Genomic DNA, 27172 nt, shown 5'->3' with positions numbered 1-27172 from the left:
AGTAATTCATGTGGTCCAGCTAAATCATCATCAAAAGAATTGTTAAGACTATACTTTCAGGGATCATTTCTATAGACAATGATGGGAGAAATGTGTTTGAAAGTGTCCAAACTCACCAACCACCATGATGAGTTTTAGGGCTTTCTTCTCAGCATGAAGGCAGTTGGCAACTCTGTTTCATACAGATGTTGTTTGCTTTTGATGACTGTGCCTCTTCTTCAACTAGAAGAAGTGGTGGAAGAGAGCTCATTCAGAGTGGTTGATTACTTTCTTTAAAATCATTAATAGATTACTTTTTTGTTCTCTAAAACAGAGGTTTTGTCAAAATTAGGTGCACTTAAATGTACTTGGGAAATGCATGTGTTGATTTTCTTACATTGTGTTTTTAGAATGCTCTCCAGTAAAGAACAAATATCTGTCTAAAAATAATCTTTTATTTTTTGAAGAATTATATAGGTTTATGAGGGCTAAAGTGTTATACAAATAAGGGTTTTAACATAGAATTATCTAATTGTAGTTTATTGTTTTACTGTGCATAGAGTGTTTTGCAAAGCTAAAATTCATGTTATTCAAGCTTTACGTTTACAAGCCACTGCTTATTTTTTTTTGCAATCTTAGAAAGGATAGATTTAGTTTACAATTAGATTTTAGATTGAAATAATAGTGCATCAAGTGTTTCAATGCTAAATCTTCAATATATTCAATTGTATTTTGGGCCACAAAACATAATGCCTGTAAAAATGTCAATCCTTTGACCAATACTGTTTTAAAAATCTCAGTTTGCAGAGAAACCCATGTTATATTTATATTCGACTCATGAGATTTGTCTAGAAGTTCAGGTAATTGGAAAAGTACTATTGTTGACAAAACCTTTATCCAGTTCCATGAATGGGACAAAAAAGTCACCATTCCTTAAAAGAGTAATTCATGTGGTCCAGCTAAATCATCATCAAAAGAATTGTTAAGACTATACTTTCAGGGATCATTTCTATAGGCAATGATGGGAGAAATGTGTTTGAAAGTGTCCAAACTCACCAACCACCATGATGAGTTTTAGGGCTTTCTTCTCAGCATGAAGGAAGTTGGCAACTCTGTTTCATACAGATGTTGTTTGCTTTTGATGACTGTGCCTCTACTTCAACTAGAAGAAGTGGTGGAAGAGAGCTCATTCAGAGTGGTTGATTCTTTTCTATAAAATCAATAATAGATTACTTGTTTGTTCTCTAAATCAGAGCTTTTGTCAAAATTAGGTGCACTTAAATGTACTTGGGAAATGCATGTGTTGATTTCCTTACATTGTGTTTTTAGAATGCTCTCCATTAAAGACCAAATATATGTCTAAAAATAATCTTTTATTTTTTTAAGAATTATATAGTTTTATGAGGGCTAAAGTGTTATAGAAATAAGGGTTTTAACATAGAATTATCTAATTGTAGTTTATTGTTATACTGTGCATAGAGTGTTTTGCAAAGCTAAAATTCATGTTATTCAAGCTTTACATTTACAAGCCACTGCTTAATTTTTTTTGCAATCTTAGAAAGGATAGATTTAATTTACAATTAGATTTTAGATTGAAATAATAGTGCATCAAGTGTTTCAATGCTAAATCTTCAATATATTCAATTGTATTTTGGGCCACAAAACATAATGCCTGTAAAAATGTCAATCCTTTGACCAATACTGTTTTAAAAATCTCAGTTTGCAGGGAAACCCATGTTATATTTATATTCGACTCATGAGATTTGTCTAGAAGATCAGGTAATTGGAAAAGTACTATTGTTGACAAAATCTTTATCCAGTTCCATGAATGGGACAGAAAAGTCACCATTACTTAAAAGAGTAATTCATGTGGTCCAGCTAAATCATCATCAAAAGAATTAAGACTATACTTTCAGGGATCATTTCTATAGGCAATGATGGGAAAAATGTGTTTGAAAGTGTCCAAACTCACCAACCACCATGATGAGTTTTAGGGCTTTCTTCTCAGCATGAAGGCAGTTGGCAACTCTGTTTCATACAGATGTTGTTTGCTTTTGATGACTTTGCCTCTTCTTCAACTAGAAGAAGTGGTGGAAGAGAGCTCATTCAGAGTGGTTGATTACTTTCTTTAATATCAATAATAGATTACTTGTTTGTTCTCTAAAACAGAGCTTTTGTCAAAATTAGGTGCACTTAAATGTACTTGGGAAATGCATGTGTTGATTTTCTTACATTGTGTTTTTAGAATGCTCTCCAGTAAAGAACAAATATCTGTCTAAAAATAATCTTTTATTTTTTGAAGAATCATATAGGTTTATGAGGGCTAAAGTGTTATACAAATAAGGGTTTTAACATAGAATTATCTTATTGTAGTATATTGTTTTACTGTGCATAGAGTGTTTTGCAAAGCTAAAATTCATGTTATTCAAGCTTTACGTTTACAAGCCACTGCTTATTTTTTTTTGCAATCTTAGAAAGGATAGATTTAGTTTACAATTAGATTTTAGATTGAAATAATAGTGCATCAAGTGTTTCAATGCTAAATCTTCAATATATTCAATTGTATTTTGGGACACAAAACATAATGCCTGTAAAAATGTCAATCCTTTGACCAATACTGTTTTAAAAATCTCAGTTTGCAGAGAAACCCATGTTATATTTATATTCGACTCATGAGATTTGTCTAGAAGTTCAGGTAATTGGAAAAGTACTATTGTTGACAAAACCTTTATCCAGTTCCATGAATGGGACAAAAAAGTCACCATTCCTTAAAAGAGTAATTCATGTGGTCCAGCTAAATCATCATCAAAAGAATTGTTAAGACTATACTTTCAGGGATCATTTCTATAGGCAATGATGGGAGAAATGTGTTTGAAAGTGTCCAAACTCACCAACCACCATGATGAGTTTTAGGGATTTCTTCTCAGCATGAAGGCAGTTGGCAACTCTGTTTCATACAGATGTTGTTTGCTTTTGATGACTGTGCCTCTTCTTCAACTAGAAGAAGTGGTGGAAGAGAGCTCATTCAGAGTGGTTGATTACTTTCTTTAAAATCATTAATAGATTACTTTTTTGTTCTCTAAAACAGAGGTTTTGTCAAAATTAGGTGCACTTAAATGTACTTGGGAAATGCATGTGTTGATTTTCTTACATTGTGTTTTTAGAATGCTCTCCAGTAAAGAACAAATATCTGTCTAAAAATAATCTTTTATTTTTTGAAGAATTATATAGGTTTATGAGGGCTAAAGTGTTATACAAATAAGGGTTTTAACATAGAATTATCTAATTGTAGTTTATTGTTTTACTGTGCATAGAGTGTTTTGCAAAGCTAAAATTCATGTTATTCAAGCTTTACGTTTACAAGCCACTGCTTATTTTTTTTTGCAATCTTAGAAAGGATAGATTTAGTTTACAATTAGATTTTAGATTGAAATAATAGTGCATCAAGTGTTTCAATGCTAAATCTTCAATATATTCAATTGTATTTTGTGCCACAAAACATAATGCCTGTAAAAATGTCAATCCTTTGACCAATACTGTTTTAAAAATCTCAGTTTGCAGAGAAACCCATGTTATATTTATATTCGACTCATGAGATTTGTCTAGAAGTTCAGGTAATTGGAAAAGTACTATTGTTGACAAAACCTTTATCCAGTTCCATGAATGGGACAAAAAAGTCACCATTCCTTAAAAGAGTAATTCATGTGGTCCAGCTAAATCATCATCAAAAGAATTGTTAAGACTATACTTTCAGGGATCATTTCTATAGGCAATGATGGGAGAAATGTGTTTGAAAGTGTCCAAACTCACCAACCACCATGATGAGTTTTAGGGCTTTCTTCTCAGCATGAAGGCAGTTGGCAACTCTGTTTCATACAGATGTTGTTTGCTTTTGATGACTGTGCCTCTTCTTCAACTAGAAGAAGTGGTGGAAGAGAGCTCATTCAGAGTGGTTGATTACTTTCTTTAATATCAATAATAGATTACTTGTTTGTTCTCTAAAACAGAGCTTTTGTCAAAATTAGGTGCACTTAAATGTACTTGGGAAATGCATGTGTTGATTTTCTTACATTGTGTTTTTAGAATGCTCTCCAGTAAAGAACAAATATCTGTCTAAAAATAATCTTTTATTTTTTGAAGAATTATATAGGTTTATGAGGGCTAAAGTGTTATACAAATAAGGGTTTTAACATAGAATTATCTTATTGTAGTATATTGTTTTACTGTGCATAGAGTGTTTTGCAAAGCTAAAATTCATGTTATTCAAGCTTTACGTTTACAAGCCACTGCTTATTTTTTTTTGCAATCTTAGAAAGGATAGATTTAATTTACAATTAGATTTTAGATTGAAATAATAGTGCATCAAGTGTTTCAATGCTAAATCTTCAATATATTCAATTGTATTTTGGGCCACAAAACATAATGCCTGTAAAAATGTCAATCCTTTGACCAATACAGTTTTAAAAATCTCAGTTTGCAGGGAAACCCATGTTATATTTATATTCGACTCATGAGATTTGTCTAGAAGATCAGGTAATTGGAAAAGTACTATTGTTGACAAAATCTTTATCCAGTTCCATGAATGGGACAGAAAAGTCACCATTACTTAAAAGAGTAATTCATGTGGTCCAGCTAAATCATCATCAAAAGAATTGTTAAGACTATACTTTCAGGGATCATTTCTATAGGCAATGATGGGAGAAATGTGTTTGAAAGTGTCCAAACTCACCAACCACCATGATGAGTTTTAGGGCTTTCTTCTCAGCATGAAGGCAGTTGGCAACTCTGTTTCATACAGATGTTGTTTGCTTTTGATGACTGTGCCTCTTCTTCAACTAGAAGAAGTGGTGGAAGAGAGCTCATTCAGAGTGGTTGATTACTTTCTTTAATATCAATAATAGATTACTTGTTTGTTCTCTAAAACAGAGCTTTTGTCAAAATTAGGTGCACTTAAATGTACTTGGGAAATGCATGTGTTGATTTTCTTACATTGTGTTTTTAGAATGCTCTCCAGTAAAGAACAAATATCTGTCTAAAAATAATCTTTTATTTTTTGAAGAATTATATAGGTTTATGAGGGCTAAAGTGTTATACAAATAAGGGTTTTAACATAGAATTATCTTATTGTAGTATATTGTTTTACTGTGCATAGAGTGTTTTGCAAAGCTAAAATTCATGTTATTCAAGCTTTACATTTACAAGCCACTGCTTATTTTTTTTTGCAATCTTAGAAAGGATAGATTTAATTTACAATTAGATTTTAGATTGAAATAATAGTGCATCAAGTGTTTCAATGCTAAATCTTCAATATATTCAATTGTATTTTGGGCCACAAAACATAATGCCTGTAAAAATGTCAATCCTTTGACCAATACTGTTTTAAAAATCTCAGTTTGCAGGGAAACCCATGTTATATTTATATTCGACTCATGAGATTTGTCTAGAAGATCAGGTAATTGGAAAAGTACTATTGTTGACAAAATCTTTATCCAGTTCCATGAATGGGACAGAAAAGTCACCATTACTTAAAAGAGTAATTCATGTGGTCCAGCTAAATCATCATCAAAAGAATTAAGACTATACTTTCAGGGATCATTCCTATAGGCAATGATGGGAGAAATGTGTTTGAAAGTGTCCAAACTCACCAACCTCCATGATGAGTTTTAGGGCTTTCTTCTCAGCATGAAGGCAGTTGGCAACTCTGTTTCATACAGATGTTGTTTGCTTTTGATGACTGTGCCTCTTCTTCAACTAGAAGAAGTGGTGGAAGAGAACTCATTCAGAGTGGTTGATTACTTTCTTTAATATCAATAATAGATTACTTGTTTGTTCTCTAAAACAGAGCTTTTGTCAAAATTAGGTGCACTTAAATGTACTTGGGAAATGCATGTGTTGATTTTCTTACATTGTGTTTTTAGAATGCTCTCCATTAAAGACCAAATATATGTCTAAAAATAATCTTTTATTTTTTTAAGAATTATATAGTTTTATGAGGGCTAAAGTGTTATAGAAATAAGGGTTTTAACATAGAATTATCTTATTGTAGTTTATTGTTTTACTGTGCATAGAGTGTTTTGCAAAGCTAAAATTCATGTTATTCAAGCTTTACATTTACAAGCCACTGCTTAATTTTTTTTGCAATCTTAGAAAGAATAGATTTAATTTACAATTAGATTTTAGATTGAAATAATAGTGCATCAAGTGTTTCAATGCTAAATCTTCAATATATTCAATTGTATTTTTGGCCACAAAACATAATGCCTGTAAAAATGTCAATCCTTTGACCAAAACTGTTTTAAAAATCTCAGTTTGCAGAAAAACCCATGTTATATTTATATTCGACTCATGAGATTTGTCTAGAAGATCAGGTAATTGGAAAAGTACTATTGTTGACAAAATCTTTATCCAGTTCCATGAATGGGACAAAAAAGTCACCATTACTTAAAAGAGTAATTCATGTGGTCCAGCTAAATCATCATCAAAAGAATTGTTAAGACTATACTTTCAGGGATTATTTCTATAGGCAATGATGGGAGAAATGTGTTTGAAAGTGTCCAAACTCACCAACCACCATGATGAGTTTTAGGGCTTTCTTCTCAGCATGAAGGCAGTTGGCAACTCTGTTTCATACAGATGTTGTTTGCTTTTGATGACTGTGCCTCTTCTTCAACTAGAAGAAGTGGTGGAAGAGAGCTCATTCAGAGTGGTTGATTACTTTCTTTAAAATCAATAATAGATTACTTGTTTGTTCTCTAAAACAGAGCTTTTGTCAAAATTAGGTGCACTTAAATGTACTTGGGAAATGCATGTGTTGATTTTCTTACATTGTGTTTTTAGAATGCTCTCCAGTAAAGAACAAATATCTGTCTAAAAATAATCTTTTATTTTTTGAAGAATTATATAGGTTTATGAGGGCTAAAGTGTTATACAAATAAGGGTTTTAACATAGAATTATCTTATTGTAGTATATTGTTTTACTGTGCATAGAGTGTTTTGCAAAGCTAAAATTCATGTTATTCAAGCTTTACGTTTACAAGCCACTGCTTATTTTTTTTGCAATCTTAGAAAGGATAGATTTAGTTTACAATTAGATTTTAGATTGAAATAATAGTGCATCAAGTGTTTCAATGCTAAATCTTCAATATATTCAATTGTATTTTGGGCCACAAAACATAATGCCTGTAAAAATGTCAATCCTTTGACCAATACTGTTTTAAAAATCTCAGTTTGCAGAGAAACCCATGTTATATTTATATTCGACTCATGAGATTTGTCTAGAAGTTCAGGTAATTGGAAAAGTACTATTGTTGACAAAACCTTTATCCAGTTCCATGAATGGGACAAAAAAGTCACCATTCCTTAAAAGAGTAATTCATGTGGTCCAGCTAAATCATCATCAAAAGAATTGTTAAGACTATACTTTCAGGGATCATTTCAATAGGCAATGATGGGAGAAATGTGTTTGAAAGTGTCCAAACTCACCAACCACCATGATGAGTTTTAGGGCTTTCTTCTCAGCATGAAGGCAGTTGGCAACTCTGTTTCATACAGATGTTGTTTGCTTTTGATGACTGTGCCTCTTCTTCAACTAGAAGAAGTGGTGGAAGAGAGCTCATTCAGAGTGGTTGATTCCTTTCTTTAAAATCAATAATAGATTACTTGTTTGTTCTCTAAAACAGAGCTTTTGTCAAAATTAGGTGCACTTAAATGTACTTGGGAAATGCATGTGTTGATTTTCTTACATTGTGTTTTTAGAATGCTCTCCATTAAAGACCAAATATATGTCTAAAAATAATCTTTTATTTTTTTAAGAATTATATAGTTTTATGAGGGCTAAAGTGTTATAGAAATAAGGGTTTTAACATAGAATTATCTTATTGTAGTTTATTGTTTTACTGTGCATAGAGTGTTTTGCAAAGCTAATATTCATGTTATTCAAGCTTTACATTTACAGGCCACTGCTTAATTTTTTTTGCAATCTTAGAAAGGATAGATTTAATTTACAATTAGATTTTAGATTGAAATAATAGTGCATCAAGTGTTTCAATGCTAAATCTTCAATATATTCAATTGTATTTTTGGCCACAAAACATAATGCCTGTAAAAATGTCAATCCTTTGACCAATACTGTTTTAAAAATCTCAGTTTGCAGAGAAACCCATGTCATATTTATATTCGACTCATGAGATTTGTCTAGAAGATCAGGTAATTGGAAAAGTACTGTTGTTGACAAAATCTTTATCCAGTTCCATGAATGGGACAATAAAGTCACCATTACTTAAAAGAGTAATTCATGTGGTCCAGCTAAATCATCATCAAAAGAATTGTTAAGACTATACTTTCAGGAATCATTTCTATAGGCAATGATGGGAAAAATGTGTTTGAAAGTGTCCAAACTCACCAACCACCATGATGAGTTTTAGGGCTTTCTTCTCAGCATGAAGGCAGTTGGCAACTCTGTTTCATACAGATGTTGTTTGCTTTTGATGATTGTGCCTCTTCTTCAACTAGAAGAAGTGGTGGAAGAGAGCTCATTCAGAGTGGTTGATTACTTTCTTTAAAATCAATAATAGATTATTTGTTTGTTCTCTAAAACAGAGGTTTTGTCAAAATTAGGTGCACTTAAATGTACTTGGGAAATGCATGTGTTGATTTTCTTACATTGTGTTTTTAGAATGCTCTCCAGTAAAGAACAAATATCTGTCTAAAAATAATCTTTTATTTTTTGAAGAATTATATAGGTTTATGAGGGCTAAAGTGTTATACAAATAAGGGTTTTAACATAGAATTATCTTATTGTAGTATATTGTTTTACTGTGCATAGAGTGTTTTGCAAAGCTAAAATTCATGTTATTCAAGCTTTACGTTTACAAGCCACTGCTTATTTTTTTTTGCAATCTTAGAAAGGATAGATTTAATTTACAATTAGATTTTAGATTGAAATAATAGTGCATCAAGTGTTTCAATGCTAAATCTTCAATATATTCAATTGTATTTTGGGCCACAAAACATAATGCCTGTAAAAATGTCAATCCTTTGACCAATACTGTTTTAAAAATCTCAGTTTGCAGGGAAACCCATGTTATATTTATATTCGACTCATGAGATTTGTCTAGAAGATCAGGTAATTGGAAAAGTACTATTGTTGACAAAATCTTTATCCAGTTCCATGAATGGGACAGAAAAGTCACCATTACTTAAAAGAGTAATTCATGTGGTCCAGCTAAATCATCATCAAATAATTAAGACTATACTTTCAGGGATCATTTCTATAGGCAATGATGGGAGAAATGTGTTTGAAAGTGTCCAAACTCACCAACCACCATGATGAGTTTTAGGGCTTTCTTCTCAGCATGAAGGCAGTTGGCAACTCTGTTTCATACAGATGTTGTTTGCTTTTGATGACTGTGCCTCTTCTTCAACTAGAAAAAGTGGTGGAAGAGAGCTCATTCAGAGTGGTTGATTACTTTCTTTAAAATCAATAATAGATTACTTGTTTGTTCTCTAAAACAGAGCTTTTGTCAAAATTAGGTGCACTTAAATGTACTTGGGAAATGCATGTGTTGATTTTCTTACATTGTGTTTTTAGAATGCTCTCCAGTAAAGAACAAATATCTGTCTAAAAATAATCTTTTATTTTTTGAAGAATTATATAGGTTTATGAGGGCTAAAGTGTTATACAAATAAGGGTTTTAACATAGAATTATCTTATTGTAGTATATTGTTTTACTGTGCATAGAGTGTTTTGCAAAGCTAAAATTCATGTTATTCAAGCTTTACGTTTACAAGCCACTGCTTATTTTTTTTGCAATCTTAGAAAGGATAGATTTAGTTTACAATTAGATTTTAGATTGAAATAATAGTGCATCAAGTGTTTCAATGCTAAATCTTCAATATATTCAATTGTATTTTGGGCCACAAAACATAATGCCTGTAAAAATGTCAATCCTTTGACCAATACTGTTTTAAAAATCTCAGTTTGCAGAGAAACCCATGTTATATTTATATTCGACTCATGAGATTTGTCTAGAAGTTCAGGTAATTGGAAAAGTACTATTGTTGACAATACCTTTATCCAGTTCCATGAATGGGACAAAAAAGTCACCATTCCTTAAAAGAGTAATTCATGTGGTCCAGCTAAATCATCATCAAAAGAATTGTTAAGACTATACTTTCAGGGATCATTTCTATAGGCAATGATGGGAGAAATGTGTTTGAAAGTGTCCAAACTCACCAACCACCATGATGAGTTTTAGGGCTTTCTTCTCAGCATGAAGGCAGTTGGCAACTCTGTTTCATACAGATGTTGTTTGCTTTTGATGACTGTGCCTCTTCTTCAACTAGAAGAAGTGGTGGAAGAGAGCTCATTCAGAGTGGTTGATTCCTTTCTTTAATATCAATAATAGTTTACTTGTTTGTTCTCTAAAACAGAGCTTTTGTCAAAATTAGATGCACTTAAATGTACTTGGGAAATGCATGTGTTGATTTCCTTACATTGTGTTTTTAAAATGCTCTCCAGTAAAGAACAAATATCTGTCTAAAAATAATCTTTTATTTTTTTAAGAATTATATAAGTTTATGAGGGCTAAAGTGTTATACAAATAAGGGTTTTAACATAGAATTATCTTATTGTAGTATATTGTTTTACTGTGCATAGAGTGTTTTGCAAAGCTAAAATTCATGTTATTCAAGCTTTACGTTTACAAGCCACTGCTTATTTTTTTTTGCAATCTTAGAAAGGATAGATTTAGTTTACAATTAGATTTTAGATTGAAATAATAGTGCATCAAGTGTTTCAATGCTAAATCTTCAATATATTCAATTGTATTTTGGGCCACAAAACATAATGCCTGTAAAAATGTCAATCCTTTGACCAATACTGTTTTAAAAATCTCAGTTTGCAGAGAAACCCATGTCATATTTATATTCGAGTCATGAGATTTGTCTAGAAGATCATGTAATTGGAAAAGTACTGTTGTTGACAAAATCTTTATCCAGTTCCATGAATGGGACAAAAAAGTCACCATTACTTAAAAGAGTAATTCATGTGGTCCAGCTAAATCATCATCAAAAGAATTGTTAAGACTATACTTTCAGGGATCATTTCTATAGGCAATGATGGGAGAAATGTGTTTGAAAGTGTCCAAACTCACCAACCACCATGATGAGTTTTAGGGCTTTCTTCTCAGCATGAAGGCAGTTGGCAACTCTGTTTCATACAGATGTTGTTTGCTTTTGATGACTGTGCCTCTTCTTCAACTAGAAGAAGTGGTGGAAGAGAGCTCATTCAGAGTGGTTGATTACTTTCTTTAAAATCAATAATAGATTACTTGTTTGTTCTCTAAAACAGAGCTTTTGTCAAAATTAGGTGCACTTAAATGTACTTGGGAAATGCATGTGTTGATTTTCTTACATTGTGTTTTTAGAATGCTCTCCAGTAAAGAACAAATATCTGTCTAAAAATAATCTTTTATTTTTTGAAGAATTATATAGGTTTATGAGGGCTAAAGTGTTATACAAATAAGGGTTTTAACATAGAATTATCTTATTGTAGTATATTGTTTTACTGTGCATAGAGTGTTTTGCAAAGCTAAAATTCATGTTATTCAAGCTTTACGTTTACAAGCCACTGCTTATTTTTTTTGCAATCTTAGAAAGGATAGATTTAGTTTACAATTAGATTTTAGATTGAAATAATAGTGCATCAAGTGTTTCAATGCTAAATCTTCAATATATTCAATTGTATTTTGGGCCACAAAACATAATGCCTGTAAAAATGTCAATCCTTTGACCAATACTGTTTTAAAAATCTCAGTTTGCAGGGAAACCCATGTTATATTTATATTCGACTCATGAGATTTGTCTAGAAGATCAGGTAATTGGAAAAGTACTATTGTTGACAAAATCTTTATCCAGTTCCATGAATGGGACAAAAAAGTCACCATTCCTTAAAAGAGTAATTCATGTGGTCCAGCTAAATCATCATCAAAAGAATTGTTAAGACTATACTTTCAGGGATCATTTCTATAGGCAATGATGGGAGAAATGTGTTTGAAAGTGTCCAAACTCACCAACCACCATGATAAGTTTTAGGGCTTTCTTCTCAGCATGAAGGCAGTTGGCAACTCTGTTTCATACAGATGTTGTTTGCTTTTGATGACTGTGCCTCTTCTTCAACTAGAAGAAGTGGTGGAAGAGAGCTCATTCAGAGTGGTTGATTCCTTTCTTTAAAATCAATAATAGTTTACTTGTTTGTTCTCTAAAACAGAGCTTTTGTCAAAATTAGATGCACTTAAATGTACTTGGGAAATGCATGTGTTGATTTCCTTACTTTGTGTTTTTAGAATGCTCTCCAGTAAAGAACAAATATCTGTCTAAAAATAATCTTTTATTTTTTTAAGAATTATATAGTTTTATGAGGGCTAAAGTGTTATAGAAATAAGGGTTTTAACATAGAAATATCTAATTGTAGTTTATTGTTATACTGTGCATAGAGTGTTTTGCAAAGCTAAAATTCATGTTTTTCAAGCTTTACATTTACAAGCCACTGCTTAATTTTTTTTGCAATCTTAGAAAGGATAGATTTAATTTACAATTAGATTTTAGATTGAAAAAATAGTGCATCAAGTGTTTCAATGCTAAATCTTCAATATATTCAATTGTATTTTTGGCCACAAAACATAATGCCTGTAAAAATGTCAATCCTTTGACCAATACTGTTTTAAAAATCTCAGTTTGCAGAGAAACCCATGTCATATTTATATTCGACTCATGAGATATGTCTAGAAGATCAGGTAATTGGAAAAGTACTATTGTTGACAAAATCTTTATCCAGTTCCATGAATGGGAAAAAAAAGTCACCATTACTTAATAGAGTAATTCATGTGGTCCAGCTAAATCATCATCAAAAGAATTGTTAAGACTATACTTTCAGGGATCATTTCTATAGGCAATGATGGGAGAAATGTGTTTGAAAGTGTCCAAACTCACCAACCACCATGATCAGTTTTAGGGCTTTCTTCTCAGCATGAAGGCAGTTGGCAACTCTGTTTCATACAGATGTTGTTTGCTTTTGATGACTGTGCCTCTTCTTCAACTAGAAGAAGTGGTGGAAGAGAGCTCATTCAGAGTGGTTGATTACTTTCTTTAATATCAATAATAGATTACTTGTTTGTTCTCTAAAACAGAGCTTTTGTCAAAATTAGGTGCACTTAAATGTACTTGGGAAATGCATGTGTTGATTTCCTTACATTGTGTTTTTAGAATGCTCTCCATTAAAGACCAAATATATGTCTAAAAATAATCTTTTATTTTTTGAAGAATTATATAGTTATATGAGGGCTAAAGTGTTATAGAAATAAGGGTTTTAACATAGAATTATCTTATTGTAGTTTATTGTTTTACTGTGCATAGAGTGTTTTGCAAAGCTAAAATTCATGTTATTCAAGCTTTACATTTACAGGCCACTGCTTAATTTTTTTTGCAATCTTAGAAAGGATAGATTTAATTTACAATTAGATTTTAGATTGAAATAATAGTGCATCAAGTGTTTCAATGCTAAATCTTCAATATATTCAATTGTATTTTGGGCCACAAAACATAATGCTTGTAAAAATGTCAATCCTTTGACCAATACTGTTTTAAAAATCTCAGTTTGCAGAGAAACCCATGTCATATTTATATTCGACTCATGAGATTTGTCTAGAAGATCAGGTAATTGGAAAAGTACTATTGTTGACAAAATCTTTATCCAGTTCCATGAATGGGACAAAAAAGTCACCATTACTTAAAAGAGTAATTCATGTGGTCCAGCTAAATCATCATCAAAAGAATTGTTAAGACTATACTTTCAGGAATCATTTCTATAGGCAATGATGGGAGAAATGTGTTTGAAAGTGTCCAAACTCACCAACCACCATGATCAGTTTTAGGGCTTTCTTCTCAGCATGAAGGCAGTTGGCAACTCTGTTTCATATAGATGTTGTTTGCTTTTGATGACTGTGCCTCTTCTTCAACTAGAAGAAGTGGTGGAAGAGAGCTCATTCAGAGTGGTTGATTCCTGTTTTTAAAATCAATAATAGTTTACTTGTTTGTTCTCTAAAACAGAGCTTTTGTCAAAATTAGATGCACTTAAATGTACTTGGGAAATGCATGTGTTGATTTCCTTACATTGTGTTTTTAGAATGCTCTCCAGTAAAGAACAAATATCTGTCTAAAAATAATCTTTTATTTTTTTAAGAATTATATAGGTTTATGAGGGCTAAAGTGTTATACAAATAAGGGTTTTAACATAGAATTATCTTATTGTAGTATATTGTTTTACTGTGCATAGAGTGTTTTGCAAAGCTAAAATTCATGTTATTCAAGCTTTACGTTTACAAGCCACTGCTTATTTTTTTTTTCAATCTTAGAAAGGATAGATTTAATTTACAATTAGATTTTAGATTGAAATAATAGTACATCAAGTGTTTCAATGCTAAATCTTCAATATATTCAATTGTATTTTTGGCCACAAAACATAATGCCTGTAAAAATGTCAATCCTTTGACCAATACTGTTTTAAAAATCTCAGTTTGCAGAGAAACCCATGTCATATTTATATTCGAGTCATGAGATTTGTCTAGAAGATCAGGTAATTGGAAAAGTACTGTTGTTGACAAAATCTTTATCCAGTTCCATGAATGGGACAAAAAAGTCACCATTACTTAAAAGAGTAATTCATGTGGTCCAGCTAAATCATCATCAAAAGAATTAAGACTATACTTTCAGGGATCATTTCTATAGGCAATGATGGGAGAAATGTGTTTGAAAGTGTCCAAACTCACCAACCACCATGATGAGTTTGAGGGCTTTCTTCTCAGCATGAAGGCAGTTGGCAACTCTGTTTCATACAGATGTTGTTTGCTTTTGATGACTGTGCCTCTTCTTCAACTAGAAGAAGTGGTGGAAGAGAGCTCATTCAGAGTGGTTGATTACTTTCTTTAATATCAATAATAGATTACTTGTTTGTTCTCTAAAACAGAGCTTTTGTCAAAATTAGGTGCACTTAAATGTACTTGGGAAATGCATGTGTTGATTTTCTTACATTGTGTTTTTAGAATGCTCTCCAGTAAAGAACAAATATCTGTCTAAAAATAATCTTTTATTTTTTGAAGAATTATATAGGTTTATGAGGGCTAAAGTGTTATACAAATAAGGGTTTTAACATAGAATTATCTTATTGTAGTATATTGTTTTACTGTGCATAGAGTGTTTTGCAAAGCTAAAATTCATGTTATTCAAGCTTTACGTTTACAAGCCACTGCTTATTTTTTTTGCAATCTTAGAAAGGATAGATTTAGTTTACAATTAGATTTTAGATTGAAATAATAGTGCATCAAGTGTTTCAATGCTAAATCTTCAATATATTCAATTGTATTTTGGGCCACAAAACATAATGCCTGTAAAAATGTCAATCCTTTGACCAATACTGTTTTAAAAATCTCAGTTTGCAGGGAAACCCATGTTATATTTATATTCGACTCATGAGATTTGTCTAGAAGATCAGGTAATTGGAAAAGTACTATTGTTGACAAAATCTTTATCCAGTTCCATGAATGGGACAAAAAAGTCACCATTCCTTAAAAGAGTAATTCATGTGGTCCAGCTAAATCATCATCAAAAGAATTGTTAAGACTATACTTTCAGGGATCATTTCTATAGGCAATGATGGGAGAAATGTGTTTGAAAGTGTCCAAACTCACCAACCACCATGATAAGTTTTAGGGCTTTCTTCTCAGCATGAAGGCAGTTGGCAACTCTGTTTCATACAGATGTTGTTTGCTTTTGATGACTGTGCCTCTTCTTCAACTAGAAGAAGTGGTGGAAGAGAGCTCATTCAGAGTGGTTGATTCCTTTCTTTAAAATCAATAATAGTTTACTTGTTTGTTCTCTAAAACAGAGCTTTTGTCAAAATTAGATGCACTTAAATGTACTTGGGAAATGCATGTGTTGATTTCCTTACTTTGTGTTTTTAGAATGCTCTCCAGTAAAGAACAAATATCTGTCTAAAAATAATCTTTTATTTTTTTAAGAATTATATAGTTTTATGAGGGCTAAAGTGTTATAGAAATAAGGGTTTTAACATAGAAATATCTAATTGTAGTTTATTGTTATACTGTGCATAGAGTGTTTTGCAAAGCTAAAATTCATGTTTTTCAAGCTTTACATTTACAAGCCACTGCTTAATTTTTTTTGCAATCTTAGAAAGGATAGATTTAATTTACAATTAGATTTTAGATTGAAAAAATAGTGCATCAAGTGTTTCAATGCTAAATCTTCAATATATTCAATTGTATTTTTGGCCACAAAACATAATGCCTGTAAAAATGTCAATCCTTTGACCAATACTGTTTTAAAAATCTCAGTTTGCAGAGAAACCCATGTCATATTTATATTCGACTCATGAGATATGTCTAGAAGATCAGGTAATTGGAAAAGTACTATTGTTGACAAAATCTTTATCCAGTTCCATGAATGGGAAAAAAAAGTCACCATTACTTAATAGAGTAATTCATGTGGTCCAGCTAAATCATCATCAAAAGAATTGTTAAGACTATACTTTCAGGGATCATTTCTATAGGCAATGATGGGAGAAATGTGTTTGAAAGTGTCCAAACTCACCAACCACCATGATCAGTTTTAGGGCTTTCTTCTCAGCATGAAGGCAGTTGGCAACTCTGTTTCATACAGATGTTGTTTGCTTTTGATGACTGTGCCTCTTCTTCAACTAGAAGAAGTGGTGGAAGAGAGCTCATTCAGAGTGGTTGATTACTTTCTTTAATATCAATAATAGATTACTTGTTTGTTCTCTAAAACAGAGCTTTTGTCAAAATTAGGTGCACTTAAATGTACTTGGGAAATGCATGTGTTGATTTCCTTACATTGTGTTTTTAGAATGCTCTCCATTAAAGACCAAATATATGTCTAAAAATAATCTTTTATTTTTTGAAGAATTATATAGTTATATGAGGGCTAAAGTGTTATAGAAATAAGGGTTTTAACATAGAATTATCTTATTGTAGTTTATTGTTTTACTGTGCATAGAGTGTTTTGCAAAGCTAAAATTCATGTTATTCAAGCTTTACATTTACAGGCCACTGCTTAATTTTTTTTGCAATCTTAGAAAGGATAGATTTAATTTACAATTAGATTTTAGATTGAAATAATAGTGCATCAAGTGTTTCAATGCTAAATCTTCAATATATTCAATTGTATTTTGGGCCACAAAACATAATGCTTGTAAAAATGTCAATCCTTTGACCAATACTGTTTTAAAAATCTCAGTTTGCAGAGAAACCCATGTCATATTTATATTCGACTCATGAGATTTGTCTAGAAGATCAGGTAATTGGAAAAGTACTATTGTTGACAAAATCTTTATCCAGTTCCATGAATGGGACAAAAAAGTCACCATTACTTAAAAGAGTAATTCATGTGGTCCAGCTAAATCATCATCAAAAGAATTGTTAAGACTATACTTTCAGGAATCATTTCTATAGGCAATGATGGGAGAAATGTGTTTGAAAGTGTCCAAACTCACCAACCACCATGATCAGTTTTAGGGCTTTCTTCTCAGCATGAAGGCAGTTGGCAACTCTGTTTCATATAGATGTTGTTTGCTTTTGATGACTGTGCCTCTTCTTCAACTAGAAGAAGTGGTGGAAGAGAGCTCATTCAGAGTGGTTGATTCCTGTTTTTAAAATCAATAATAGTTTACTTGTTTGTTCTCTAAAACAGAGCTTTTGTCAAAATTAGATGCACTTAAATGTACTTGGGAAATGCATGTGTTGATTTCCTTACATTGTGTTTTTAGAATGCTCTCCAGTAAAGAACAAATATCTGTCTAAAAATAATCTTTTATTTTTTTAAGAATTATATAGGTTTATGAGGGCTAAAGTGTTATACAAATAAGGGTTTTAACATAGAATTATCTTATTGTAGTATATTGTTTTACTGTGCATAGAGTGTTTTGCAAAGCTAAAATTCATGTTATTCAAGCTTTACGTTTACAAGCCACTGCTTATTTTTTTTTTCAATCTTAGAAAGGATAGATTTAATTTACAATTAGATTTTAGATTGAAATAATAGTACATCAAGTGTTTCAATGCTAAATCTTCAATATATTCAATTGTATTTTTGGCCACAAAACATAATGCCTGTAAAAATGTCAATCCTTTGACCAATACTGTTTTAAAAATCTCAGTTTGCAGAGAAACCCATGTCATATTTATATTCGAGTCATGAGATTTGTCTAGAAGATCAGGTAATTGGAAAAGTACTGTTGTTGACAAAATCTTTATCCAGTTCCATGAATGGGACAAAAAAGTCACCATTACTTAAAAGAGTAATTCATGTGGTCCAGCTAAATCATCATCAAAAGAATTAAGACTATACTTTCAGGGATCATTTCTATAGGCAATGATGGGAGAAATGTGTTTGAAAGTGTCCAAACTCACCAACCACCATGATGAGTTTGAGGGCTTTCTTCTCAGCATGAAGGCAGTTGGCAACTCTGTTTCATACAGATGTTGTTTGCTTTTGATGACTGTGCCTCTTCTTCAACTAGAAGAAGTGGTGGAAGAGAGCTCATTCAGAGTGGTTGATTACTTTCTTTAATATCAATAATAGATTACTTGTTTGTTCTCTAAAACAGAGCTTTTGTCAAAATTAGGTGCACTTAAATGTACTTGGGAAATGCATGTGTTGATTTCCTTACATTGTGTTTTTAGAATGCTCTCCATTAAAGACCAAATATATGTCTAAAAATAATCTTTTATTTTTTTAAGAATTATATAGTTTTATGAGGGCTAAAGTGTTATAGAAATAAGGGTTTTAACATAGAATTATCTTATTGTAGTTTATTGTTTTACTGTGCATAGAGTGTTTTGCAAAGCTAAAATTCATGTTATTCAAGCTTTACATTTACAAGCCACTGCTTAATTTTTTTTTGCAATCTTAGAAAGGATAGATTTAAGTTACAATTAGATTTTAGATTGAAATAATAGTGCATCAAGTGTTTCAATGCTAAATCTTCAATATATTCAATTGTATTTTGGGCGACAAAATATAATGCCTGAAAAAATGTCAATCCTTTGACCAATACTGTTTTAAAAATCTCAGTTTGCAGAGAAACCCATGTCATATTTATATTCGACTCATGAGATTTGTCTAGAAGATCAGGTAATTGGAAAAGTACTATTGTTGACAAAATCTTTATCCAGTTCCATGAATGGGACAAAAAAGTCAACATTACTTAAAAGAGTAATTCATGTGGTCCAGCTAAATCATCATCAAAAGAATTGTTAAGACTATACTTTCAGGGATCATTTCTATAGGCAATGATGGGAGAAATGTGTTTGAAAGTATCCAAACTCACCAACCACCATGATGAGTTTTAAGGCTTTCTTCTCAGCATGAAGGCAGTTGGCAACTCTGTTTCATACAGATGTTGTTTGCTTTTGATGACTGTGCCTCTTCTTCAACTAGAAGAAGTGGTGGAAGAGAGCTCATTCAGAGTGGTTGATTACTTTCTTTAAAATCAATAATAGATTACTTGTTTGTTCTCTAAAACAGAGCTTTTGTCAAAATTAGGTGCACTTAAATGTACTTGGGAAATGCATGTGTTGATTTTCTTACATTGTGTTTTTAGAATGCTCTCCAGTAAAGAACAAATATCTGTCTAAAAATAATCTTTTATTTTTTGAAGAATTATATAGGTTTATGAGGGCTAAAGTGTTATACAAATAAGGGTTTTAACATAGAATTATCTTATTGTAGTATATTGTTTTACTGTGCATAGAGTGTTTTGCAAAGCTAAAATTCATGTTATTCAAGCTTTACGTTTACAAGCCACTGCTTATTTTTTTTTGCAATCTTAGAAAGGATAGATTTAGTTTACAATTAGATTTTAGATTGAAATAATAGTGCATCAAGTGTTTCAATGCTAAATCTTCAATATATTCAATTGTATTTTGGGCCACAAAACATAATGCCTGTAAAAATGTCAATCCTTTGACCAATACTGTTTTAAAAATCTCAGTTTGCAGAGAAACCCATGTTATATTTATATTCGACTCATGAGATTTGTCTAGAAGTTCAGGTATTTGGAAAAGTACTATTGTTGACAAAACCTTTATCCAGTTCCATGAATGGGACAAAAAAGTCACCATTCCTTAAAAGAGTAATTCATGTGGTCCAGCTAAATCATCATCAAAAGAATTGTTAAGACTATACTTTCAGGGATCATTTCTATAGGCAATGATGGGAGAAATGTGTTTGAAAGTGTCCAAACTCACCAACCACCATGATGAGTTTTAGGGCTTTCTTCTCAGCATGAAGGAAGTTGGCAACTCTGTTTCATACAGATGTTGTTTGCTTTTGATGACTGTGCCTCTACTTCAACTAGAAGAAGTGGTGGAAGAGAGCTCATTCAGAGTGGTTGATTCTTTTCTATAAAATCAATAATAGATTACTTGTTTGTTCTCTAAATCAGAGCTTTTGTCAAAATTAGGTGCACTTAAATGTACTTGGGAAATGCATGTGTTGATTTCCTTACATTGTGTTTTTAGAATGCTCTCCATTAAAGACCAAATATATGTCTAAAAATAATGTTTTATTTTTTGAAGAATTATATAGTTTTATGAGGGCTAAAGTGTTATAGAAATAAGGGTTTTAACATAGAATTATCTTATTGTAGTATATTGTTTTACTGTGCATAGAGTGTTTTGCTAATCTTAAATTCATGTTATTCAAGCTTTACGTTTACAAGCCACTGCTTAATTTTTTTTGCAATCTTAGAAAGGATAGATTTAAGTTACAATTAGATTTTAGATTGAAATAATAGTGCATCAAGTGTTTCAATGCTAAATCTTCAATATATTCAATTGTATTTTGGGCCACAAAATATAATGCCTGAAAAAATGTCAATCCTTTGACCAATACTGTTTTAAAAATCTCAGTTTGCAGAGAAACCCATGTCATATTTATATTCGACTCATGAGATTTGTCTAGAAGATCAGGTAATTGGAAAAGTACTATTGTTGACAAAATCTTTATCCAGTTCCATGAATGGGACAAAAAAGTCACCATTACTTAAAAGAGTAATTCATGTGGTCCAGCTAAATCATAATCAAAAGAGATTTTAAGGCTATACTTTCAGGGATCATTTCTATAGGCAATGATGGGAGAAATGTGTTTGAAAGTGTCCAAACTCACCAACCACCATGATGAGTTTTAGGGCTTTCTTCTCAGCATGAAGGCAGTTGGCAACTCTGTTTCATACAGATGTTGTTTGCTTTTGATGACTGTGCCTCTTCTTCAACTAGAAGAAGTGGTGGAAGAGAGCTCATTCAGAGTGGTTGATTCCTTTCTTTAAAATCAATAACAGATTACTTGTTTGTTCTCTAAAACAGAGCTTTTGTCAAAATTAGATGAACTTAAATGTACTTGGGAAATGCATGTGTTGATTTCCTTACATTGTGTTTTCAGGGTTCATTTCTATAGGCAATGATGGGAGAAATGGGGCAAGTGGTTGCAGATGATATTAAGGCAGTGAGGTTTGAGGTGAATAAGATGTTGGAGGAGAGGGGTAGACAGATTATATATAGTGTGAAAGTTGAACATATGGAGAAGGATGAAAGATGTAGCAGGTTTTTTTTCAAAAAGATATGTGGAGGGTCTAAGGATATGGATGTGGTATTGGATGATAGTGTTATGGAAGTGGGTGCGGAAGATGTTATGTTTGAGGTTGAGAAATTTTATAAGAAATTGTATGAATGGAAGGTGGGTGATGGAGATATGCAGAGTGAGGTGCTGAGTGCTGTTAGTGAAAAAGTCAATATGGGTGATTGTGATTTATTATTGAATGATATGTCTGAGGATGAGGTGAAAGATGTATTGAAGAGCATGGGGAGGAATAAATCTCCTGGTAAGGATGGTTTGCCTGTTGAATTTTATATGAGTATGTGGGATGTTGTGAAAGTTGATTTGGTTGAAGTCATGCGTTATATTTTTGTGAATGGCCGGATGAATGATTCTATGAAAGAAGGTGTGGTTGTTTTAATTCATAAAAAAGGTGATAGGCGGTGTTTGGCAAATTGGAGGCCTATTACACTATTGAACTCCGATTATAAGTTGTTTGCAAAGCTGATAGCATGTCGTATGAGAGTGGTTATTAGTCAGGTGATTGGTGAGGAGCAGGTATGTGCGGTCCTAGGACGTCGTATGCATGATAATTTAATGTTGTTGCGTGATATGATAGGTGATTGTCTAGTAAGAAAGCAGAAGATGTATGTGATGGCACTTGATTTCGAAAAAGCATATGATAGAGTGTCTCATGTATTTATGTTTAATGTTCTGGTGCGGATGGGTTTTCCTGGGGAGTTTGTGAATAAGATTAGATGTTTGTATGCAGGTGCTTGTAGTAGATTGTTGGTGAATGGGTATTTGAGTGAGCATGTTAGTATTGAGTCTGGGGTACGTCAGGGTTGTCCTTTGTCTCCTATTATGTTCATTTGTGTGCTTGAGCCTTTGTTATGTATGTTGCGTAGGGATAAGGTTGTTAGAGGTTTTTTGGTGCCTGGAAGTAATGGGAGATGTGTGAAAACACTAGATTATATGGATGATGTGGTTGTTGTGGGTGGAAGTAAGGTTACTTTGGACAGAGCAAAATTATTAATACAGTTGTTTTGTGGGGCATCTGCCTTTAAGGTTAATTGGGACAAGTCCAAAGTGAAAGGGTTTGGGGACAGTAGTGTGAGGGATAGTCAGATGGAGTGTGTGTCAGGTGGGATAAAGGTGTTAGGGGTTATTTTTGATGAGTGTCTGAATGGTAAGGAAAGTTGGGATGAAGTAGGGAGGAAAGTGGCTAAAAAGCTTAACTTTTGGAATTTAAGAAAATTGACTATGTTTGGGAAGTTCTAATTATTAAAGCAGTGGTGTTACCTATGTTATTGCATATTGCAAATGTGTTTCCGCCAGGTTCCCGGGGTGTGAGGAAGATTAATAGAATGCTGTTTCTTTTCTTTTGGGGATGTAAGATGGAGCGTCTGAAACGTGAACATGTGATGAAAGAGTGGCAGAATGGAGGTAAGAGGTTTCCAAATTTAGAAGTGTATTTTGGGTTGAATTATATTGCTCAAGTTTTGAGATTGATGGAGATTGATAGTAAGGCTGCTTATATGATGAAATACATGGCTGGTTGGATGATGTGTGGCTTGAAGTGGCATGTCAGGGAAAATGCCGTGCCAATGGCGTTTAGAGTGTGTAATTGGTATAGTGTGATTGAAGTGTTTGTGAGGAAATTTGATTTATTAGGGGTGAGTGTGAAGGACTTCAGAGAAAGGAAGAATGTTATTAAAATGTTGAAGGGGCATGAGGAGGTTTGTCTTATTGATGGTTTGACTTCCACAGATAGTGTGAGAACATGGAAGATGATTAATGTGAGTGGTTTGAATAATAGACAGAGGGAGGTGGTATGGATGAAGCTTCATGGTGTGTTGTCTGTGAGACAAGTGCTGTTGAAAAGACATTTGGTTTTGTCAGAAGAGTGTCCACGGGAAGGGTGTAGAGGTTTTGAGAGTGTGATCCATTTGTTTTGGAATTGTTCATATGCACAGCGTGTGTGGAAGGATTTGGGTGGTTTGATAAAAGAGTTGTCTGGGATTCAGGTGATGTCATGGAAGGTGGCTATGTTTGGGCTGGGTGCGTGTGGTAGTGTGAATGAAAGGTTGCTGTGGCTAATTATGGTATGTGTTTCAGAAGTTTTGTGGGATGTTAGGAATATTTATGTGTTTAGACGAGATGATATTGATGCAAGGGAATGTATTCATATGATACTGGGGAAACTTTACACATGTTATATGTGGGATAAGCATGCTGGTGGGGGGGAGGATGCAGAGGGGTTGTGGAAACATAGGAAATGGAAAGAAATTGTTCGTTTAAGTTAGCTGGGGTGGGAGGAGTGCTAGTGTTTTAGGGATGATTTTTTTGTAGTATGTTTATAATTTGTTTAAGTGGTGGTGTTATTTCAGCGATAGTACTTATTTGTGTTTTTGTTTTTGATAAGTTTTGTGGAAAGGATCTATGTCTTTGTTTTTTGTTTTTTTTCTGGTAAGTTAATATGATGTACAGTAATTGGAATTTTTCTTTTGGTGGATGAAACCTAATGATGAGTTGTTAGATACTTCAAACAGTGGCTGTATCCCTTTTTGGAATGGAGAAGTTATCTTACACCTGAACGGTTTCAAAAAAAAAAAAAAAACTCATGCTCTTTCCTTCCTATCTTCCCCTTCTGTGTCACTCCTGTCTGTCTGCCCCTCCCCTTAGAATGTAAGTTCTTACGAGCAGGGACCTCTTCCCTCATGTGCTTCTCTTTACATTTTCTTCTACTCTCTACTCCCCATAGGGCACCTAACACATGACTGCCAACTCCCGGCAGCTTATTGTGAGTGCTTTAATCACTATTTCAGCAATGTATATAAGTTGTGTCCTTGTCCTGCACTGTAATGTACTGTAAGTTACTTGTTTCTTGTTCACCTATTAGTTCTATGTACTATGTAAGGCGCTGCGGAACACTTGTGGCACCATATAAATAAAGGATAATAATAATAATAATAATAATAATAATAATAATAATAATAATCAAGTGTTTCAATGCTAAATCTTCAATATATTCAATTGTATTTTGGGCCACAAAACATAATGCCTGTAAAAATGTCAATCTTTTGACCAATACTGTTTTAAAAATCTCAGTTTGCAGAGAAACCCATGTCATATTTATATTCGACTCATGAGATTTGTCTAGAAGATCAGGTAATTGGAAAAGTACTATTGTTGACAAAATCTTTATCCAGTTCCATGAATGGGACAAAAAAGTCACCATTACTTAAAAGAGTAATTCATGTGGTCCAGCTAAATCATCATCAAAAGATTTCTTAAGACTATACTTTCAGGGATCATTTCTATAGGCAATGATGGGCGAAATGTGTTTGAAAGTGTCCAAACTCACCAACCAACATGATGAGTTTTAGGGCTTTCTTCTCAGCATGAGGGCAGTTGGCAACTTTGTTACATACAGATGTTGTTTGCTTTTGATGTCTGTGCCTCTTCTTCAACTAGAAGAAGTGGTGGAAGAGAGCTCATTCAGAGTGGTTGATTCCTTTCTTTAAAATCAATAATAGATATCTTGTTTGTTCTCTAAAACAGAGCTTTTGTCAAAATTAGATGCACTTAAATGTACTTGGGAAATGCATGTGTTGATTTCCTTACATTGTGTTTTTAGAATGCTGTCCAGTAAAGAATAAATATCTGTCTAAAAATAATCTTTTCTTTTTTGAAGAATTATGTAGGTTTATGAAGGCTAAAGTGTTATACAAATAAGGGTTTTAACATAGAATTATCTTATTGTAGTATATTGTTTAACTGTGCATAAAGTGTTTTTCAAAGATAAAATTCATGTTATTCAAGGTTTACGTTTACCAGCCACTGCTTAATTTTTTTTGCAATCTTAGTAAGGATAGATTTAATTTACAATTAGATTTTAGATTGAAATAATAGTGCATCAAGTGTTTCAATGCTAAATCTTCAATGTATTCAATTGTATTTTGGGCCACAAAACATAATGCCTGTAAAAATGTAAATCCTTTGACGTACTGATGTGCCCAGCTATAAAGTGGCATCACAGTGTTATCTCTCAAGACACGCATGGCATGCCACACACCACGCCATGAGTCGCGCCACATAGATAATTTAGTAATGAAAAAAGTCATTACGTGTAATACAACATTTTGCCCACCAGATGTCACTTTTCCTAAACTACATAGCGCATGCATCTGATTTTCCAATGTACCGTACTGTATGTTCTGTATCACCGCCCGATGATTGTTTGACAGAAGCTGTGATTCAGTACACTATACAGTATTACAGCGTTTTCCACATTGAATCAGGAATGTACGGTATAATAAAGCAGTAGAAGAATGTCTAATCCAGTTTGAAATCATTAAGCTCTGTATTACCCACTGACTGTGCAGTTGAAAAATATTCACTATTTAATACAGTACATGTGGAGCGCATGCCCAGTGCTTCGGGAGTCAAACAGGGAAAATAGGATTTTTATTATTGTACATACAGTACTGTACCTTAGAACGCAAACTTGCGTCAATGCCAGCGCTGACATAAACGTGGACATTATAGTGATTTTTTATGACCATCAAGTGTTAATGGGCTCTGTTAAAGAGACTGGTCTCTGTATAACAAACTGACTGCGCATTTAAAGCGCAAAATTGCGTCAATGTCAGCACATGCCCAGTGGTCAGGTTTCAATCACAATGGAATGTGTGCCGCATGTCCAGTGGAACCAAGCCATACACTAAGTAACGCTATGCAATGGCGCATCCCAAGTTGTCTGTATTGCTACAGTACTGTTGAATTTTCACACTTGTGCCATTCTGCACTGTCCGAGACTAGCCGTACAGTATACACAATAGTAAATTCATGTCTTCAGAAAGTGCTACAGTAGTGGACTTAGTTTGGAGGGAAGTCTGTGTATTACATACTGGCTGTGCTGTAGAGCGCAAACTTGCTTCAATTAAAATGCTGTCCCAGACTTGGAAACTATAGTGATTTAATGTGTTCAGTAACTGATAGTTGACTCTGTTTAAGAGAGAGGTCCCTGTAGTACAAACTGACTCTGCGTTTAAACCACAAAATTGGGTCAATGTCTGCACAGTTGGCACTGTGGTGACTTATAGCTAGTTCTGATGGGTTACGGTACAAATAGGATCTCTGTGCATGCCCAGTGGTGGGATTGCAATGCATTGCCAGTGGTGCTGTGCCATAGCCATACCCTTGTAGCGCTACGCCATGGCATACAGTATGGAAGATCATACAGTAGCGGGTCATGATTCACACACAGTGAAACACTGACTGTGTAATAATAATATTAAAAATAAAAAGTGTAACCTTGACTGTTTAATAATAATAAAAAAAAAAATAAGTTTAACCTTCCAGGTATCAAACCCTGAACCGGGTTGTACAGACGTCTGCAATGTAGAAGTTCGATTTCTTACCTCTACGCTACAGACGCCTGAGTACTTCATCGTATGGTACTGTAGATGTCACATAAAGTACTGTAGAGGACAGATGCAATTCTTAC

The 27172-nt window shown here is 33.0% G+C and overlaps 25 non-coding genes across 25 annotated transcripts; all 25 read left to right on the top strand.

Moving 5' to 3' along the window:
* The first annotated feature begins 44 nt into the window (after window positions 1-44).
* LOC148539366 (small nucleolar RNA U3) lies at window positions 45-260 on the top strand. Its single transcript, XR_015870757.1, has one exon. It is a non-coding gene; the product is annotated as a small nucleolar RNA U3 (small nucleolar RNA).
* A 703-nt stretch (window positions 261-963) lies between these two features.
* On the top strand, window positions 964-1179 carry LOC148539365 (small nucleolar RNA U3). Its single transcript, XR_015870866.1, has one exon. It is a non-coding gene; the product is annotated as a small nucleolar RNA U3 (small nucleolar RNA).
* Window positions 1180-1879: 700 nt separating this feature from the next.
* LOC148539364 (small nucleolar RNA U3) lies at window positions 1880-2095 on the top strand. Its single transcript, XR_015871015.1, has one exon. It is a non-coding gene; the product is annotated as a small nucleolar RNA U3 (small nucleolar RNA).
* A 703-nt stretch (window positions 2096-2798) lies between these two features.
* LOC148539363 (small nucleolar RNA U3) lies at window positions 2799-3014 on the top strand. The gene has a single exon (XR_015870910.1). It is a non-coding gene; the product is annotated as a small nucleolar RNA U3 (small nucleolar RNA).
* Window positions 3015-3717: 703 nt separating this feature from the next.
* Window positions 3718-3933, top strand: LOC148539362 (small nucleolar RNA U3). Its single transcript, XR_015870580.1, has one exon. It is a non-coding gene; the product is annotated as a small nucleolar RNA U3 (small nucleolar RNA).
* Window positions 3934-4636: 703 nt separating this feature from the next.
* On the top strand, window positions 4637-4852 carry LOC148539361 (small nucleolar RNA U3). Its single transcript, XR_015870578.1, has one exon. It is a non-coding gene; the product is annotated as a small nucleolar RNA U3 (small nucleolar RNA).
* Window positions 4853-5552: 700 nt separating this feature from the next.
* LOC148539360 (small nucleolar RNA U3) lies at window positions 5553-5768 on the top strand. Its single transcript, XR_015871028.1, has one exon. It is a non-coding gene; the product is annotated as a small nucleolar RNA U3 (small nucleolar RNA).
* Window positions 5769-6471: 703 nt separating this feature from the next.
* LOC148539359 (small nucleolar RNA U3) lies at window positions 6472-6687 on the top strand. Its single transcript, XR_015870897.1, has one exon. It is a non-coding gene; the product is annotated as a small nucleolar RNA U3 (small nucleolar RNA).
* Window positions 6688-7389: 702 nt separating this feature from the next.
* Window positions 7390-7605, top strand: LOC148539358 (small nucleolar RNA U3). The gene has a single exon (XR_015871011.1). It is a non-coding gene; the product is annotated as a small nucleolar RNA U3 (small nucleolar RNA).
* Window positions 7606-8308: 703 nt separating this feature from the next.
* LOC148539357 (small nucleolar RNA U3) lies at window positions 8309-8524 on the top strand. The gene has a single exon (XR_015870735.1). It is a non-coding gene; the product is annotated as a small nucleolar RNA U3 (small nucleolar RNA).
* A 699-nt stretch (window positions 8525-9223) lies between these two features.
* On the top strand, window positions 9224-9439 carry LOC148539356 (small nucleolar RNA U3). The gene has a single exon (XR_015870877.1). It is a non-coding gene; the product is annotated as a small nucleolar RNA U3 (small nucleolar RNA).
* A 702-nt stretch (window positions 9440-10141) lies between these two features.
* Window positions 10142-10357, top strand: LOC148539355 (small nucleolar RNA U3). The gene has a single exon (XR_015870576.1). It is a non-coding gene; the product is annotated as a small nucleolar RNA U3 (small nucleolar RNA).
* Window positions 10358-11060: 703 nt separating this feature from the next.
* LOC148539354 (small nucleolar RNA U3) lies at window positions 11061-11276 on the top strand. Its single transcript, XR_015870574.1, has one exon. It is a non-coding gene; the product is annotated as a small nucleolar RNA U3 (small nucleolar RNA).
* Window positions 11277-11978: 702 nt separating this feature from the next.
* LOC148539353 (small nucleolar RNA U3) lies at window positions 11979-12194 on the top strand. Its single transcript, XR_015870841.1, has one exon. It is a non-coding gene; the product is annotated as a small nucleolar RNA U3 (small nucleolar RNA).
* A 703-nt stretch (window positions 12195-12897) lies between these two features.
* On the top strand, window positions 12898-13113 carry LOC148539352 (small nucleolar RNA U3). The gene has a single exon (XR_015870858.1). It is a non-coding gene; the product is annotated as a small nucleolar RNA U3 (small nucleolar RNA).
* A 703-nt stretch (window positions 13114-13816) lies between these two features.
* On the top strand, window positions 13817-14032 carry LOC148539351 (small nucleolar RNA U3). The gene has a single exon (XR_015870949.1). It is a non-coding gene; the product is annotated as a small nucleolar RNA U3 (small nucleolar RNA).
* Window positions 14033-14732: 700 nt separating this feature from the next.
* Window positions 14733-14948, top strand: LOC148539350 (small nucleolar RNA U3). The gene has a single exon (XR_015870744.1). It is a non-coding gene; the product is annotated as a small nucleolar RNA U3 (small nucleolar RNA).
* A 702-nt stretch (window positions 14949-15650) lies between these two features.
* Window positions 15651-15866, top strand: LOC148539349 (small nucleolar RNA U3). Its single transcript, XR_015870839.1, has one exon. It is a non-coding gene; the product is annotated as a small nucleolar RNA U3 (small nucleolar RNA).
* Window positions 15867-16569: 703 nt separating this feature from the next.
* On the top strand, window positions 16570-16785 carry LOC148539348 (small nucleolar RNA U3). The gene has a single exon (XR_015870856.1). It is a non-coding gene; the product is annotated as a small nucleolar RNA U3 (small nucleolar RNA).
* Window positions 16786-17488: 703 nt separating this feature from the next.
* Window positions 17489-17704, top strand: LOC148539347 (small nucleolar RNA U3). Its single transcript, XR_015870947.1, has one exon. It is a non-coding gene; the product is annotated as a small nucleolar RNA U3 (small nucleolar RNA).
* Window positions 17705-18404: 700 nt separating this feature from the next.
* LOC148539346 (small nucleolar RNA U3) lies at window positions 18405-18620 on the top strand. The gene has a single exon (XR_015870741.1). It is a non-coding gene; the product is annotated as a small nucleolar RNA U3 (small nucleolar RNA).
* Window positions 18621-19324: 704 nt separating this feature from the next.
* LOC148539345 (small nucleolar RNA U3) lies at window positions 19325-19540 on the top strand. The gene has a single exon (XR_015870931.1). It is a non-coding gene; the product is annotated as a small nucleolar RNA U3 (small nucleolar RNA).
* Window positions 19541-20243: 703 nt separating this feature from the next.
* On the top strand, window positions 20244-20459 carry LOC148539344 (small nucleolar RNA U3). Its single transcript, XR_015870864.1, has one exon. It is a non-coding gene; the product is annotated as a small nucleolar RNA U3 (small nucleolar RNA).
* Window positions 20460-21162: 703 nt separating this feature from the next.
* On the top strand, window positions 21163-21378 carry LOC148539343 (small nucleolar RNA U3). Its single transcript, XR_015870837.1, has one exon. It is a non-coding gene; the product is annotated as a small nucleolar RNA U3 (small nucleolar RNA).
* A 3577-nt stretch (window positions 21379-24955) lies between these two features.
* On the top strand, window positions 24956-25171 carry LOC148539342 (small nucleolar RNA U3). Its single transcript, XR_015871061.1, has one exon. It is a non-coding gene; the product is annotated as a small nucleolar RNA U3 (small nucleolar RNA).
* Window positions 25172-27172: the final 2001 nt, after the last annotated feature.

The sequence above is a fragment of the Taudactylus pleione genome, unplaced genomic scaffold (assembly GCF_031769625.1).
Source record: "Taudactylus pleione unplaced genomic scaffold, aTauple2 ptg000026l, whole genome shotgun sequence".
NCBI lineage: Eukaryota > Metazoa > Chordata > Amphibia > Anura > Myobatrachidae > Taudactylus > Taudactylus pleione.
The sequence above is the reverse complement of the archived record's forward strand: the minus strand, read 5'-3'. Positions and strand labels throughout refer to the sequence as shown.